The sequence below is a fragment of the Palaemon carinicauda genome, chromosome 23 (assembly GCF_036898095.1).
Source record: "Palaemon carinicauda isolate YSFRI2023 chromosome 23, ASM3689809v2, whole genome shotgun sequence".
Classification (NCBI taxonomy): Eukaryota; Metazoa; Arthropoda; class Malacostraca; order Decapoda; family Palaemonidae; genus Palaemon; species Palaemon carinicauda.
Genome location: NC_090747.1, coordinates 96,848,651 through 96,864,878, shown reverse-complemented (window position 1 = coordinate 96,864,878; position 16,228 = coordinate 96,848,651).

The window sequence follows — 16,228 nt, the reverse complement described above, 5'->3', positions numbered from 1 at the left end:
TCTGTTTAAGTCTACAACATGGAATCCAATACGATATATAAGAGGAGTTGCAAATAATTGTATAAAATCTAATTATTCATTAGAAGATGAATGATTCTACCACGTAAAAATATTTTACGACTAGTCAAAAGTACAGTAACGACGTCATTAGATGCACTAATGCCTCAATGACTGCTCTATAAGTCTTGTATCATCATGGCCTATATCAAAACTACTGAAGCTCTGAAACAATAATTTAATGGATGAGTACCGTACGAAAATAGTTTTTTTAATTACGCCTCCAGGATTTCAATGGCTCGTTAATGTTTCTTTGCCACCAAATGGGTTAAAACTTAAAAGCTATTCTGACTAAAACAGGTTTCATCATAGAATTGATACTAAAGAAATTACATGCTATACTAAAATACTTTTCAAAATGCATCAAGTTTTCAAAACATATCAAGAAAACATCACAAATTGACTTAAATACAAAATAGTAAATGTTCCATCATAAAACACGAAACTATAGCTGCATAACATAATCATTAATAAAACATAGGAATGTATTAAAACGGGACTTCTAACTCATTAAAAAAAGACAACAATCTAGAACTAGGGCATCAAAATGACTAGAAACAAGTGTTTCTTAACACTTTTACCCCCAGGCTATTTGGAACTTTCCAACCCTTAACCCCCAGGCGTTTTTTTTTTTTTTAATCACATTTTGCAATATATATTTTTTAAATTGCTCTAACAGCCTTAATTTTTGTCATAGAGAGGTCAGATTGGTCTCATTCTTTTGGAAAATGCCTGAAGTTTCTCATAAAGTTATAAAAAATATGCAAAAAAAAAATCTAAATAGCAGTTTTTTGCAAGGACGTACCAATACGTCCATGGGGGTAAAGGGATGAGTTTTGTGAAACGTACCAGTACATCCATTGGGGGTAAAAGGGTTAAGATGATTTAGATCACAACCTTAATTATCAATAATGTAAGATCACTGGCAGGAAATTCATTTGTACATACAGTAATTCACATAAGTACCGTACTACTGTCACTTTGGCAAAATGAAAATATCATGGAAACCATGAATATCTTGCAAAATAACAACACACTTAAAAATGTTATTTTCATTAGTAAAATAAATTTTTGAATATACTTACCCGATGATCATGTAGCTGTCAACTCTGTTGCCCGACAGAAATCTACGGTCGGGATACGCCAGCGATCGCTATACAGGTGGGGGTGTACACAACAGCGCCATCTGTGGTCAGGTACTCCAGTACTTCTTGTCAACACCACCTCAATTTTTTCCTCGGTCCACTGGTTCTCTATGGGGAGGAAGGGTGGGTCAATTAAATCATGATCATCGGGTAAGTATATTCAAAAATTTATTTTACTAATGAAAATAACATTTTTCAATATTAATCTTACCCGATGATCATGTAGCTGATTCACACCCAGGGTGGTGGGTGGAGACCAGCATACATGTTAACAAAGAAGCTAAGTATCCCGTATTTTATTTTATTAGTTATTCAAAAATAACATAAAATAAATAAGTACCTGGTAAGGAAGACGACTTGAACCATTACTCTGCCTTTATTAAGTACGTCTTCCTTACTGAGCGTAGCGGTCCTCTTAGGATGCTGAACGACTCTTAGGTGCTGAAGTATAAAGGGCTGCAACCCATACTAAAGGACCTCATCACAACCTTTAACCTCGGCGCTTCTCAAGAAAGAATTGACCACCCGCCAAATCAACAAGGATGTGGAAGGCTTCTTAGCCGACCGTACAACCCATAAAAAGTATTCAAGAGAAAGGTTAAAAAGGTTATGGGATTATGGGAATGTAGTGGCTGAGCCCCCGCCTACTACTGCATTCGTTGCTACGAATGGTCCCAGGGTGTAGCAGTTCTCGTAAAGAGACTGGACATCTTTGAGATAGAATGATGCGAACACTGACTTGCTTCTCCAATAGGTTGCATCCATAACACTCTGCAGAGAACGGTTCTGTTTGAAGGCCACTGAAGTAGCCACAGCTCTCACTTCATGTGTCCTTACCTTCAGCAAAGCAAGGTCTTCTTCCTTCAGATGAGAATGTGCTTCCCTAATCAGAAGCCTGAATTAGTAAGAAACTGAGTTCTTAGACCTTGGAAGAGAAGGCTTCTTGATAGCACACCATAAGGCTTCTGATTGTCCTCGTAAAGGTTATGACCTTTTTAGATAGTACCTAAGAGCTCTAACTGGGCAAAGTACTCTCTCCAGTTCGTTCCCCACCAAGTTGGACAGGCTTGGGATCTCGAACGACTTAGGCCAAGGACGTGAAGGAAGCTCGTTTTAGCAAAAAACCGAGCTGCAAGGAACATGTAGCCGTTTCAGATGTGAAAACTATGTTCCTGCTGAAGGCGTGGATCTCACTTACTCTTTTAGCTGTTGTCAAGCACACGAGGAAAAGAGTTTTTAATGTGAGGTCCTTAAAAGAGGCTGATTGGAGAGGTTCAAATCTTGATGACATAAGGAACCTTAGGACCACGTCTAGATTCCAGCCTGGAGTGGACAACCGACGTTCCTTTGAGGTCTCAAAAGACCTAAGGAGGTCCTGTAGATCTTTGTTGGTGGAAAGATCCAAGCCTCTGTGGCGGAAAACCGCTGCCAACATACTTCTGTAACCCTTGATCGTAGGAGCTGAAAGGGATCTTACGTTCCTTAGATGTAACAGGAAGTCAGCAATCTGGGTTACAGTGGTACTGGTTGAGGAAACTGCATTGGCCTTGTACCAGCTTCGGAAGACTTCCCCTTTAGACTGATAGACTCTGAGAGTGGATGTCCTCCTTGCTCTGGCAATCGCTCTGGCTGCCTTCTTCGAAAAGCCCCTAGCTCTTGAGAGTCTTTCGAAAGTCTGAAGGCAGTCAGACGAAGAGCGTGGAGGTTTGGGTGTACCTTCTTTACGTGAGGTTGACGTAGAAGGTCCACTCCTAGAGGAAGAGTCCTGGGAATGTCGACCAGCCATTGCAGTACCTCTATGAACCATTCTCTCGCGGGCCAGAGCGGAGCCAACCAACGTCAGCCGTGTCCCTTTGCGAAAGGCGAACTTCTGAAGTACCCTGTTGACAATCTTGAACGGCGGGAATGCATACAGGTCGAGATGGGACCAATCCAGCAGAAAAGCATCCACGTGAACTGCTGCTGGGTCTGGAATCGGAGAACAATACAACGGGAGCCTCTAGGTTATCGAGGTAGCGAACAGATCTATGGTTGGCTGACCCCACAGGGCCCAAAGTCTGCTGCAAACATTCTTGTGAAGGGTCCACTCTGTGGGGATGACCTGACCCTTCCGGCTGAGGCGATCTGCCATGACATTCATATCGCCCTGAATGAACCTCGTTACCCGCGTGAGCTTTCGATCTTTTGACCAGATGAGGAGGTCCCTTGCGATCTAGAACAACTTCCACGAATGAGTCCCTCCCTGCTTGGAGATGTAAGCCAAGGCTGTGGTGTTGTCAGAGTCCACCTCCACCACCTTGTTAAGCTGGAGGGACTTGAAGTTTATCAAGGCCAGATGAACCGCCAACAGCTCCTTGCAATTGATGTGAAGTGTCCTTTGCTCCTGATTCCATGTTCCCGAGCATTCCTGTCCGTCCAAAGTCGCACCCCAGCCCGTGTCTGATGCGTCCGAGAAGAGACGGCGGTCGGGTTTCTGAACAGCCAAAGGTAGACTTCCTTGAGAAGAAAGCTGTTCTTTCACCACGTGAGAGTAGACCTCCTCTCTTCGGAAACAGGAACTGAGACCGTCTCTAGCGTCATGTCCTTTATCCAGTGAGCAGCTAGATGATACTGAAGGGGGCGGAGGTGGAGTCTCCCTAACTCGATGAACAGGGCCAGCAATGAAAGTGTCCCTGTTAGACTCATCCACTACCTGACTGAGCATCGGTTCCTTCTCAGCATGCTCTGGATGCATTCTAGGGCTTGGTAGATCCTTGGGGCCGACGGAAAAGCCCGAAAAGCTCGACTCTGAAGCTCCATACCCAGGTAGACAATGGTCTGGGATGGGACGAGCTGGGACTCCTCAAAATTGACCAGGAGGCCCAGTTCCTTGGTCAGATCCATAGTCCATTTGAGAATCTCCAGACAGCGACGACTTGTGGGAGCTCTTAAAAGCCAGTCGTCTGACGGAGCCGGACACAAGATCATGGTACTGCTGCACAGTCTGTGAACTGTCAACCATGAGGAAGCGAGGAAGTACAGCGACAACCCGAAACTGTCTAGACTGTCTGGGTCGTACAGACAACTCCTTATCGGGTTGCTGAGGTTGCCGCACTGCGTCACAACAAGTCACTTCTGCTGGTTGTTGAACGTCTTCCCAGTGACACACTGACTCCGTAAACAAAAAATCCTCTAACAAGGACTAAGCTTGGACTGCATGTCTTGCAACAAAGCTCAAGGTCTATGGGAGCATGTGTGGCAACAGACGGGGTTAGCGACTGAAGCGGAACCATTACCCTCCCTAGAAGCATGTTATGCTTAAATAAAAGTCCATAGGAGGCTAAGCAGCTTAAGGCTCCTCTCCAAATGACAGAGTCCTCAAGGGAATATCAGAAGGAGGGAGAATAGCACTTTCTCATCTACAGGAACCATATCCGAGAAAAGCTAAGTTCTCTCAGTGAGGGTTTCACTGGTGCAAAAGCAGCAGACCAGAAGGCAACGTTATGAAACTGCTTGACAGTCTTGTGAGTTGGCAACAACCAAAGATGTGTGACTGAGGAGCATGCGGTAAGGTATGCAGAGCATGCTGTAAGGTATGCACATGCTGTAAGGTATGCAGATCATGCTGTAAGGTATGCAGAGCATGCTGTATGTAGAGCATGCTGTAAGGTATGCAGAGCATGTTGCATGGCATGCGGCTTATGCTGCATGGGATGAGGCTCATGCTGCATGGGATGAGGCTCATGCTGCATGGTATGAGGCTCATGCTGCATGGGATGAGGCTCATGCTGCAAGGGATGAGGCTCATGCCGAATGGGTTGAGGAGGATGCCGCATAGTATGAGGCTCCTGCCTCATGGGTTGAGGAGGTTGCCGCATAGCATGAGGCTCCTGCCTCATGGTTTGAGGAGGATGCCGCATAGCATGAGGCTCCTCATAGCATGAGGCTCCTGCCTCATGGGTTGAGGAGGATGCCGCATAGCATGAGGCTCCTGCCTCATGGGTTGAGGAGGATGCCGCATAGCATGAGGCTCCTGCCTCATGGGTAGAGGAGGTCGCCGCATAGCATGAGGCTCCTGCCTCATGGGTTGAGGAGGATGCCGCATAGCATGAGGCTCCTCATAGCATGAGGCTCCTGCCTCATGGGTTGAGGAGGATGCCGCATAGCATGAGGCTCCTCATAGCATGAGGCTCCTGCCTCATGGGTTGAGGAGGATGCCGCATAGCATGAGGCTCCTGCCTCATGGTTTGAGGAGGATGCCGCATAGCATGAGGCTCCTGCCTCATGGGTAGAGGAGGTTGCCGCATAGCATGAGGCTCCTGCCTCATGGGTTGAGGAGGATGCCGCATAGCATGAGGCTCCTCATAGCATGAGGCTCCTGCCTCATGGGTAGAGGAGGTTGCCGCATAGCATGAGGCTCCTGCCTCATGGGTTGAGGAGGTTGCCTCATAGTGCTGGAACCCGGCAACTCCCGATGCGGCAACTCACGCATGAAAGCAGGAGGCGCAGCAAGAACATGCGTCTGGCAGGGTGGACTGCGCATCGGAGGTGGAGCTCTCACAGGTGGAGGGTGGGAGCAGGCCGCCGTAGTATCTGCTGAGCGCACAACCTCGGCGGGTTGTAGGTTAACAGGCTACATTGTCAACCTTCCAGCATGATACTCCTGTATGAAGGAGCAAGCTGAGACTGTATAGTCTGCAGCATGGACCACTAGGGTCTAAGAAAGACAACAACAAACGGAGCTACTGTCCGTTGAGACTGAGGGTCTAAAACAGCTGGTGCGGCAACAGACGGAGTTACTGCCTGTTGCGGTACCACCTTGCCTCTCTGGGAGGTGTGCAGTTGTCGTACTGCAGCAAGTCCGAACTGACCCAGTGCTAATGGCTACACCTAGGAGTTGGACTTGCGCGGAAGGGACCGACTTGCACTTAAAAGCTGCAAGATTTGGTCCATGGTTTCTGCGAGAAACCTCTTCCGCAGACGAGGAATAAATGGGCTCTCTCGTCTTTGTGTGGGTGGGGTGATCACGTCGGCTACGTGAGTGGGTACACCCGAAACCACGGAGGGAAACGTCTGTTCGTCGATCAAGGCCTGATGAACCCATAAGTCCTTCGACGTTACTTCTCCCCTGGGCTTGGGAGCTTGTAAGAGGTCCCAGACTAGGCGAACAACTGGCACGAACAGACGAACCCTCGAACGCAACACTGTAACACTTTGCGCTTATCACTTTATCACTTTTGAATTTCTGTTTGCACTTATTTCACTGAACTCGAAACTTTAAGTGGTTTGTACCTGAAACACGCAATTCTATCCTTCATTAAAAGTTAGTAATTGCGAAAACAGTATTACAATGTAACAGAAAAACATAATGAAAGATAAAAAATTCAGTGGCTGGAAAAGAGACTAAACACTAGATCAAATAAACTACGTTTAAAATCTCTGACCGCATAAAGCCTGGGAACAAGAATAAAACTCTAGAAACGTTTACCTTCTTCCCCTAAAGAGACTAGGGAGAAGAGCAAAAACGATAACAACGTTACCCGCTTGAACGAAACGTTTATCCTCCTCTCTCTCCCTCCGTCTCTATCTCTCTCTCTCTCTCTCTTGACTTAGAACCTGAGAGATGAGCCCAATTATATATATCGTTAAAACATATTATTGTTAAAGGAAAAAAACTGAAAGATTTCCCAAATAAAAAGTTCCTTTATTAGAATTAAAACCATTTAAGCTAAGAAAGAATGAACAAAACGCTAGAATCGGTTTACTCTTACTGCAACGTGAAACCGTGAATACTCTCTCTCTATCGTAACGATAGAGCGCAAGTTGAACGTTCTGAACGTCAACAACTGCGGAGACAAAACAAAACGTTAGTTCAACTTTGAAAACAGTACGAGACTATCAAAGAAATTCTTTCAAAAACATAAAATAGCATAAAATCTTAACAGGTAAAAATGATATGACGGGCTCAATGTTAATTAACTTCGGTTCCAAGAAAAGACCGCCTACTATTAGGAAAGGTCGCATATAAACAAACATAAAAATTAATTTTAATAAGTTTATAATAAAAGGAAGTTAATCGAAGAGGCCTGTAAAAGGCGGAGAGATATAAAATAAATCTATAACTTTGTTAAGCAAAAAAAAGAAAGAGAGTCTATACTCTCTTCGACACCAACACTTCCGTCTAAGGGAAGGGTCGGCCATTTAAAAGTGAAAGAGAGTTCATACTCTCTTCGTCACCAAAATTAAATCAAATTAATTCCAAAAACTTGCTAAGCTAATGATAAAGCTTCCTAAATAGCGAAGGCTAAACTCTAGAGCAAATACATCACCAAATCGTGAACAATAACTCCAGAATCAACAGCGTATCCAAGTAGGTCTAGCCGGTGGCACGACAGAGGAAAAATTGAGGTGGTGTTGACAAGAAGTACTGGAGTACCTGACCACAGATGGCGCTGTTGTGTACACCCCCACCTGTATAGCGATCGCTGGCGTATCCCGACCGTAGATTTCTGTCGGGCAACAGAGTTGACAGCTACATGATCATCGGGTAAGATTAATATTGAAAATAGAAAAATTCTACTTTCCTTCAGTTATTAAAAAATTTTCTGAATTTAAAAAGACGTACATAAAAATGGTTCAATATGTAAAGAAAAATTGAAAATTAAATGAATTTGTTAAAATATTCTCAAGAATTCAATTAAAATTCATGTTTTACAAATTGAAATCAATATTCATAACAAAATAAATAAGACAAAGAAAAATTTAAAATTCAATGAAGTTAAAATTATCAACATGAATCCAATTAAACTTCATGATATACAAACTTAAATCAATATTCACAAAAAAATAAAAATACATTTGATTGAAGGAAAGAAATTTAGTATTCTACACATGGCATCAAAAGATCTTAATAATATTCATTATCTAAATTTCAAAGAACAATAGGATGAAGTAATCATTCACAACATACATACATACATACATATACCAAGGCATACAGTAACGAAATATACACGAACCTCTGAGACAGTAGAAGTACAGTATAATGCAACCATCTTAGCTCACTCGTATTGTGTAAAGATGAAACTACTGTAATATGAATGTTAAATAAACTAATAAGATATATTATCCTTCAAAACCAAAGGTTAATTTGGTTAAGGCAACATGTCCTTATTCATAATTAGCTCAATGTAACTGAGATCTGTTTTAACTCATTCCAAGCACAAATTTCTTGCATCAGTAAAGATTCTTGCTTGAACATCTAATTTGCGCAAAAATCCAGTGTTGGAGAGTTACCGAACATGAATATAAAGCTTTATGGAAAGCCTGGTTACACGGCATAACCAGTAGAAGGATAAATATGATTTCTCGACTCAAATAAACATAAAGCTAAACAAAATGCATGGATAAAAGAATGTAAAATAGTACAAAATTATTTTCTTTATCTGCTTTCTCGACACAAATTAACATCAAGCTAAACAAAATCCATGGATAAAAGAATGTAAAATAGTACAAAATTATTCTCTTCAACTTCAAAACAAAACTGGCTTAGTTTAAACAAAGCCATGAAAATTATTCCATGTATTCTAATATTTTGTGCGATTAAATTTTTCTATTATACCGTGATTTTTTCATTACATAGATTATATTCAAAGTACAGGACTTCAATACACGGAATACTCGCTTACAGAAGTTACTGAACAGTGAACAATCTTAAGTACATTTTAAACATTAAACCAAAATATCTGAGTCTTCTAAAATGCACAAAACCTTGATGATAAAAATATTAAAATTGAAAAATCTTGAAATCAATATCCTATATACAAGAAACAAATTGAAGCAAATTTAAAGTACGGCATCTTTCTTTCTCTCAGATCTAAATTATGTTGTATACATAGGTTAATCTTAACACATTATTATAACTTAAAATGTCAGGAATACATTAGGATAGTCATTTCTCTTTGAGGTTCTCGATATATTTTTGAAATAGGCTTGCCACCTACTTAGTTCCTGGACGTTTTCAAATTAAGATTTCACTTTTACTATTACTAGACTTACTAAGAGTAACTATGGGTAAAAAATAAAATATCTTAAAATTATTTCTGTTTGTCATATGCAATCCTATTACTTTTATCAAAATAATAATGACTTAATGGGCAAAGGAACCTACATATGAGCTGTCAGTTACAATAAGTGAAGTAATAGAAAATGGGTGAGACCTTTCTTTGTATTTGGTATTAGTGCAAGTTGGAAGGACTAGGGAGGGAACCCAAATAAAAGTTATATACTTTCTGATTATAAAGAAAACAACTCCCGAGCTGCTATATTCAACCAATAGAAAAGTGATCAAAGTGACTTATGGGATGTATAAAATTGTCGTGTTTTACAATGGCCACTTGGGATTCTTGAGCAAGCTTTCAATCTGTGCAAAAAATCTTGGGAATTATTAAGTGCTATACACCTGGTGTTGCTAAAATATACTTTCAGTGCCATAAAACAGATATCCTCACCATTCATAACAATGGACATCTTGATTTAATCTGTGCCGTCAAACACGACAGGATTTATACGTATTCCACTTTGGCTGGACCTATCTTCCGTGGTACATACCTGACATACCTAATCATAAATTCTACTGTATACCACATGCACTTTCTAATAATAACCTAAGTTTTTTTTCCCTATATCACTAATTTTCAATAAGGACTTCATTTTCACTTTTGTAACAGTAAGGGAACATTGGTTATCTGCTTTCAAGTTAAAGATAACAAGTGATTTTTTTGGTTTTCTGGTGGATGTCAGTAGTCATCAGTTTCACAAGCCTGGCTGAAGGTAGATGTCATCACTATCATTGCTACAGTCAAGGCTAACATCACTTTTACAGAATGTATTCATCTCCATCTTCGAGGTACAGTACTGGGATATACCTGTCCTGAGAGCAATGCCTGGTTATACCTCACCGGGCTTGGTGCTTGGGGCCTGGATGCTTGCACAAATTAAGTAGTCATGATTCAAGAACGGAGTTACCGATTACATCTACGCAAATCTGCCTTATATAGCGGATTATTCATGACAGACATTATAAAAATATAATTACTATTGTCGGAACATCAACTTCCTCCTTGGAAAAATGTCATTCATTTTCTGATAAAGTTATCCTAAAATCTTAACGGTACTGATGGATAAGACAGACTCTTTGTTTAGTTATTAGTTCTATGGCAAGATACTGTAAATTAGTGTGCATAAAATACTTATTCATCAAATACATCAACCGTGTATAAACCGAAGTACAAAACATATTCAAAGGGGTGCAATCCATAACCTCCTAAAACAAGAACATAATAGTTTAATTCATTTTATAGACTAAATCAAACAAAGAAAATTGCATGGCACTATGAGCTATTATAAAAAAAACAACTATTGCATCATCAATTATCACTATCATCACTCTTACACAGTGGACGGAACGTGTTAAATTGTCAAAACACTCAAAAGTTGCATTTTGCATTGTGCGATAAAGTAAAACCAACACATCTTACGACAAATGACAAAGTACACAAAAAAGTTTCTTTTTTAATTACGTGACTTAAAGTATTACTACATACCCAGCGTTCAACTTGCTTTATGTCACTTATACAGAACATACTAAGACCTTATACTGGAGGGAGTCCACATGACTATTTCACGTATAAGAACATGATAACAATGCATAGATGCCATAAGAATTTCAGTACTCACAGCAGCAAGCTAAGGAGACAACTAAAAACTCCACAATATAGTATCCTTACTGCAGTATATTTTGTCCATTAAAATAATATGCATTGTTATTCCCTTTGGCAAGTTACTTTTTAAATTTTTGGATATCATCTACTAAAGGTAAGGTAGAGGTGTTTGGTTTCAGTTCCAGTGTCATCAGAATAGATGCTCACCAGAACATCAGCCAGGTAAGCCCAACCGCCCCACTGTGGTACCCAACCACAGCAGTGGCCTCCCAAATAAACCGCTTAAACTCATGGTCCCAGCCTGGGATCGATCTTCTGCCATGCCAATGCGAGGCGAACACGTTACTAAGAAGTTGTAAGAAGTCTCTTCAGCATGCTATGGTATACACTAAAATTTATGAATCCAGATATAAATTAAAAGATGGAAATTTTCACAAAAATATCATCTATTATTCATCGAACGGATGCCACAGTTGTCAAGGACGAGAGCACAAAAAAAATATGGCTCATCAAACAAGTACATGTACTGTAGCACCTTCAAATTACATCGGCTCATGTCAGCTGCATACTTGTACATGGCATTGGTCCCAATACATTATCAAGTAGCTTTAATTTCTAGAGACTACAAATACTATCTGTAATCAACACTACAAAATCCTTTTCAAATCCATCACAATATATGCAATATATCATGGTTTAAATGTAGATTAGCTAGAAAGCTATTAAGAACCTAAAACTGCTTACTCTTGAAAACTCTTATTCCTACATTTAGCAAAGTTTTGATATTTTTCTGAGCTGTCATAGAATTTAAAATGTTTTAAAATCAAAGTTCCTTTTTATGATTGGCTTCTGTCATATTTAAGCAACTCAAAAGGTACTTCTTACTATAAAAGTTTTATCAAAGCGTAAACACACTAATTTGATATCATTTTTAGTATAATATAAAATTCTTATTCACTATGTAAGTTACTGTTCATGGAATGTTTAGAAAGACAACAAAGAAAAGCTGCTGAAATCATTTTCATTTAAATGATAAGAGAGAAAAGGATCAAGTTTAATTCTAAATAAATTTTCAAAGACTATACAATGAAAAAAGCTACCCTACCCAGTTCAAGACTGTCTGTAGCAAATTTCCGTTTAGAAAATCTTGTGCCTTTTGGGGGATCTCATTCTAATTTTAAAAAAAGAAAAAAGAAATGGTTAAATGTAAGACTACTGTACTGGATATCCATGTCTAAAACTGCTAATTTATCTTAACGTTGATTAACATATACCGTATATAACTAATGAATTTGTAAATGTCTTAACCCACAGTTCTTTGGTTTTAGAAGACCATCACATGAAAGTTACAGATAATAAGTTACAGTTAGTACCACAGTGATGGCATTGATTAGAAGAAACTACCCGCATGTCTATGGCACATTGCTCATTCCTACCTCCGTAAAGAAGTACAATCTGTGAGATTGATGCTCCTTAAATGTGTGTATATTCTTCAAAATTTATATTTGAAATTATTTTAAGTTTCTCTGGATAAAAATATTCATATTTCAGCAAACTGAATATTAAAAAACAAAGGGAGAAGATCTAAACTTTCTTCTTACTAGATACTAAGAAGCTCTTGACAAGGACTAGTTGCCAAAGACAGATAGGATAAAAGTCCACCCAAAAAAATGCAACAGTTAAGTTGCATTTCATAATGCCAAACAGAAGTTACATATACAAAAAAATAAGCACTTTGCCAATTAATAAAATGTTATTTTCATTAGTAAAATAAATTTTTGAATATACTTACCCGATAATCATGTAGCTGTCAACTCTGTTGCCGACAGAAATCTACGGTCGGGATACGCCAGCGATCGCTATACAGGTGGGGGTGAACACAACAGCGCCATCTGTGGTCAGGTACTCCAGTACTTCTTGTCAACACCACCTCAATTTTTTCCTCGGTCCACTGGTTCTCTATGGGGAGGAAGGGTGGGTCAATTAAATCATGATTATCGGGTAAGTATATTCAAAAATTTATTTTACTAATGAAAATAACATTTTTCAATATTAATCTTACCCGATAATCATGTAGCTGATTCACACCCAGGGTGGTGGGTGGAGACCAGCATACATGTTAACAAAGAAGCTAAGTATCCCGTATTTTATTTTATTAGTTATTCAAAAATAACATAAAATAAATAAGTACCTGGTAAGGAAGACGACTTGAACCATTACTCTGCCTTTATTAAGTACGTCTTCCTTACTGAGCGTAGCGGTCCTCTTAGGATGCTGAACGACTCTTAGGTGCTGAAGTATAAAGGGCTGCAACCCATACTAAAGGACCTCATCACAACCTTTAACCTCGGCGCTTCTCAAGAAAGAATTGACCACCCGCCAAATCAACAAGGATGTGGAAGGCTTCTTAGCCGACCGTACAACCCATAAAAAGTATTCAAGAGAAAGGTTAAAAGGGTTATGGGATTATGGGAATGAAGTGGCTGAGCCCCCGCCTACTACTGCATTCGTTGCTACGAATGGTCCCAGGGTGTAGCAGTTCTCGTAAAGAGACTGGACATCTTTGAGATAGAATGATGCGAACACTGACTTGCTTCTCCAATAGGTTGCATCCATAACACTCTGCAGAGAACGGTTCTGTTTGAAGGCCACTGAAGTAGCCACAGCTCTCACTTCATGTGTCCTTACCTTCAGCAAAGCAAGGTCTTCTTCCTTCAGATGAGAATGTGCTTCCCTAATCAGGAGCCTGAATAGGTAAGAAACTGAGTTCTTAGACCTTGGAAGAGAAGGCTTCTTGATAGCACACCATAAGGCTTCTGATTGTCCTCGTAAAGGTTATGACCTTTTTAGATAGTACCTAAGAGCTCTAACTGGGCAAAGTACTCTCTCCAGTTCGTCCCCCACCAAGTTGGACAGGCTTGGGATCTCGAACGACTTAGGCCAAGGACGTGAAGGAAGCTCGTTTAGCAAAAAACCGAGCTGCAAGGAACATGTAGCCGTTTCAGATGTGAAAACTATGTTCCTGCTGAAGGCGTGGATCTCACTTACTCTTTTAGCTGTTGTCAAGCACAGGAGGAAAAGAGTTTTTAATGTGAGGTCCTAAAAAGAGGCTGATTGGAGAGGTTCAAATCTTGATGACATAAGGAACCTTAGGACCACGTCTAGATTCCAGCCTGGAGTGGACAACCGACGTTCCTTTGAGGTCTCAAAAGACCTAAGGAGGTCCTGTAGATCTTTGTTGGTGGAAAGATCCAAGCCTGTGTGGCGGAAAACCGCTGCCAACATACTTCTGTAACCCTTAATCGTAGGAGCTGAAAGGGATCTTACGTTCCTTAGATGTAACAGGAAGTCAGCAATCTGGGTTACAGTGGTACTGGTTGAGGAAACTGCATTGGCCTTGTACCAGCTTCGGAAGACTTCCCCTTTAGACTGATAGACTCTGAGAGTGGATGTCCTCCTTGCTCTGGCAATCGCTCTGGCTGCCTCCTTCGAAAAGTCCCTAGCCCTTGAGAGTCTTTCGAAAGTCTGAAGGCAGTCAGACGAAGAGCGTGGAGGTTTGGGTGTACCTTCTTTACGTGAGGTAGACGTAGAAGGTCCACTCCTAGAGGAAGAGTCCTGGGAATGTCGACCAGCCATTGCAGTACCTCTATGAACCATTCTCTCGCGGGCCAGAGCGGAGCCAACCAACGTCAGCTGTGTCCCTTTGCGAGAGGCGAACTTCTGAAGTACCCTGTTGACAATCTTGAACGGCGGGAATGCATACAGGTCGAGATGGGACCAATCCAGCAGAAAAGCATCCACGTGAACTGCTGCTGGGTCTGGAATCGGAGAACAATACAACGGGAGCCTCTAGGTTATCGAGGTAGCGAACAGATCTATGGTTGGCTGACCCCACAGGGCCCAAAGTCTGCTGCAAACATTCTTGTGAAGGGTCCACTCTGTGGGGATGACCTGACCCTTCCGGCTAAGGCGATCTGCCATGACATTCATATCGCCCTGAATGAACCTCGTTACCAGCGTGAGCTTTCGATCTTTTGACCAGATGAGGAGGTCCCTTGCGATCTAGAACAACTTCCACGAATGAGTCCCTCCCTGCTTGGAGATGTAAGCCAAGGCTGTGGTGTTGTCAGAGTCCACCTCCACCACCTTGTTAAGCTGGAGGGACTTGAAGTTTATCAAGGCCAGAAGAACCGCCAACAGCTCCTTGCAATAGATGTGAAGTGTCCTTAGCTCCTGATTCCATGTTCCCGAGCATTCCTGTCCGTCCAAAGTCGCACCCCAGCCCGTGTCTGATGCGTCAGAGAAGAGACGGCGGTCGGGTTTCTGAACAGCCAAAGGTAGACTTCCTTGAGAAGAAAGCTGTTCTTTCACCACATGAGAGTAGACCTCCTCTCTTCGGAAACAGGAACTGAGACCGTCTCTAGCGTCATGTCCTTTATCCAGTGAGCCGCTAGATGATACTGAAGGGGGAGGAGGTGGCGTCTCCCTAACTCGATGAACAGGGCCAGCGATGAAAGTGTCCCTGTTAGACTCATCCACTACCTGACTGAGCATCGGTTCCTTCTCAGCATGCTCTGGATGCATTCTAGGGCTTAGTAGATCCTTGGGGCCGACGGAAAAGCCCGAAAAGCTCGACTCTGAAGATCCATACCCAGGTAGACAATGGTCTGGGATGGGATGAGCTGGGACTCCTCAAAATTGACCAGGAGGCCCAGTTCCTTTGTCAGATCCATAGTCCATCTGAGAATCTCCAGACAGCGACGACTTGTGGGAGCTCTTAAAAGCTAGTCGTCTGACGGAGCCGGACACAAGATCATGGTACTGCTGCACAGTCTGTGAACTGTCAACCATGGGGAAGCGAGGAAGTACAGCGACAACCCGAAGCTGTCTAGACTGTCTGGGTCGTACAGACAACTCCTTATCGGGTTGCTGAGGTTGCCGCACTGCGTCACAACAAGTCACTTCTGCTGGTTGTAGAACGTCTTCCCAGTGACACACTGCTTCGGTTCCAAGAAAAGACCGCCTACTATTAGGAAAGGTCGAATATAAACAAATATAAAAATTAATTTAAATAAGTTTATAATAAAAGGAAGTTAATCGAAGAGGCCTATAAAAGGCGGAGAGATATAAAATAAATCTATAACTTTTGTTAAGCAAAATTAAGAAAGAGAGTCTATACTCCCTTCGACACCAACACTTCCGTCTAAGGGAAGGGTCGGCCATTAAAAGTGAAAGAGAGTTTATACTCTCTTCGTCACCAAAATTAAATCAAAAATTAAATCAAATTAATTCCAAAAACTTGCTAAGCTAATGATAAAGCTTCCT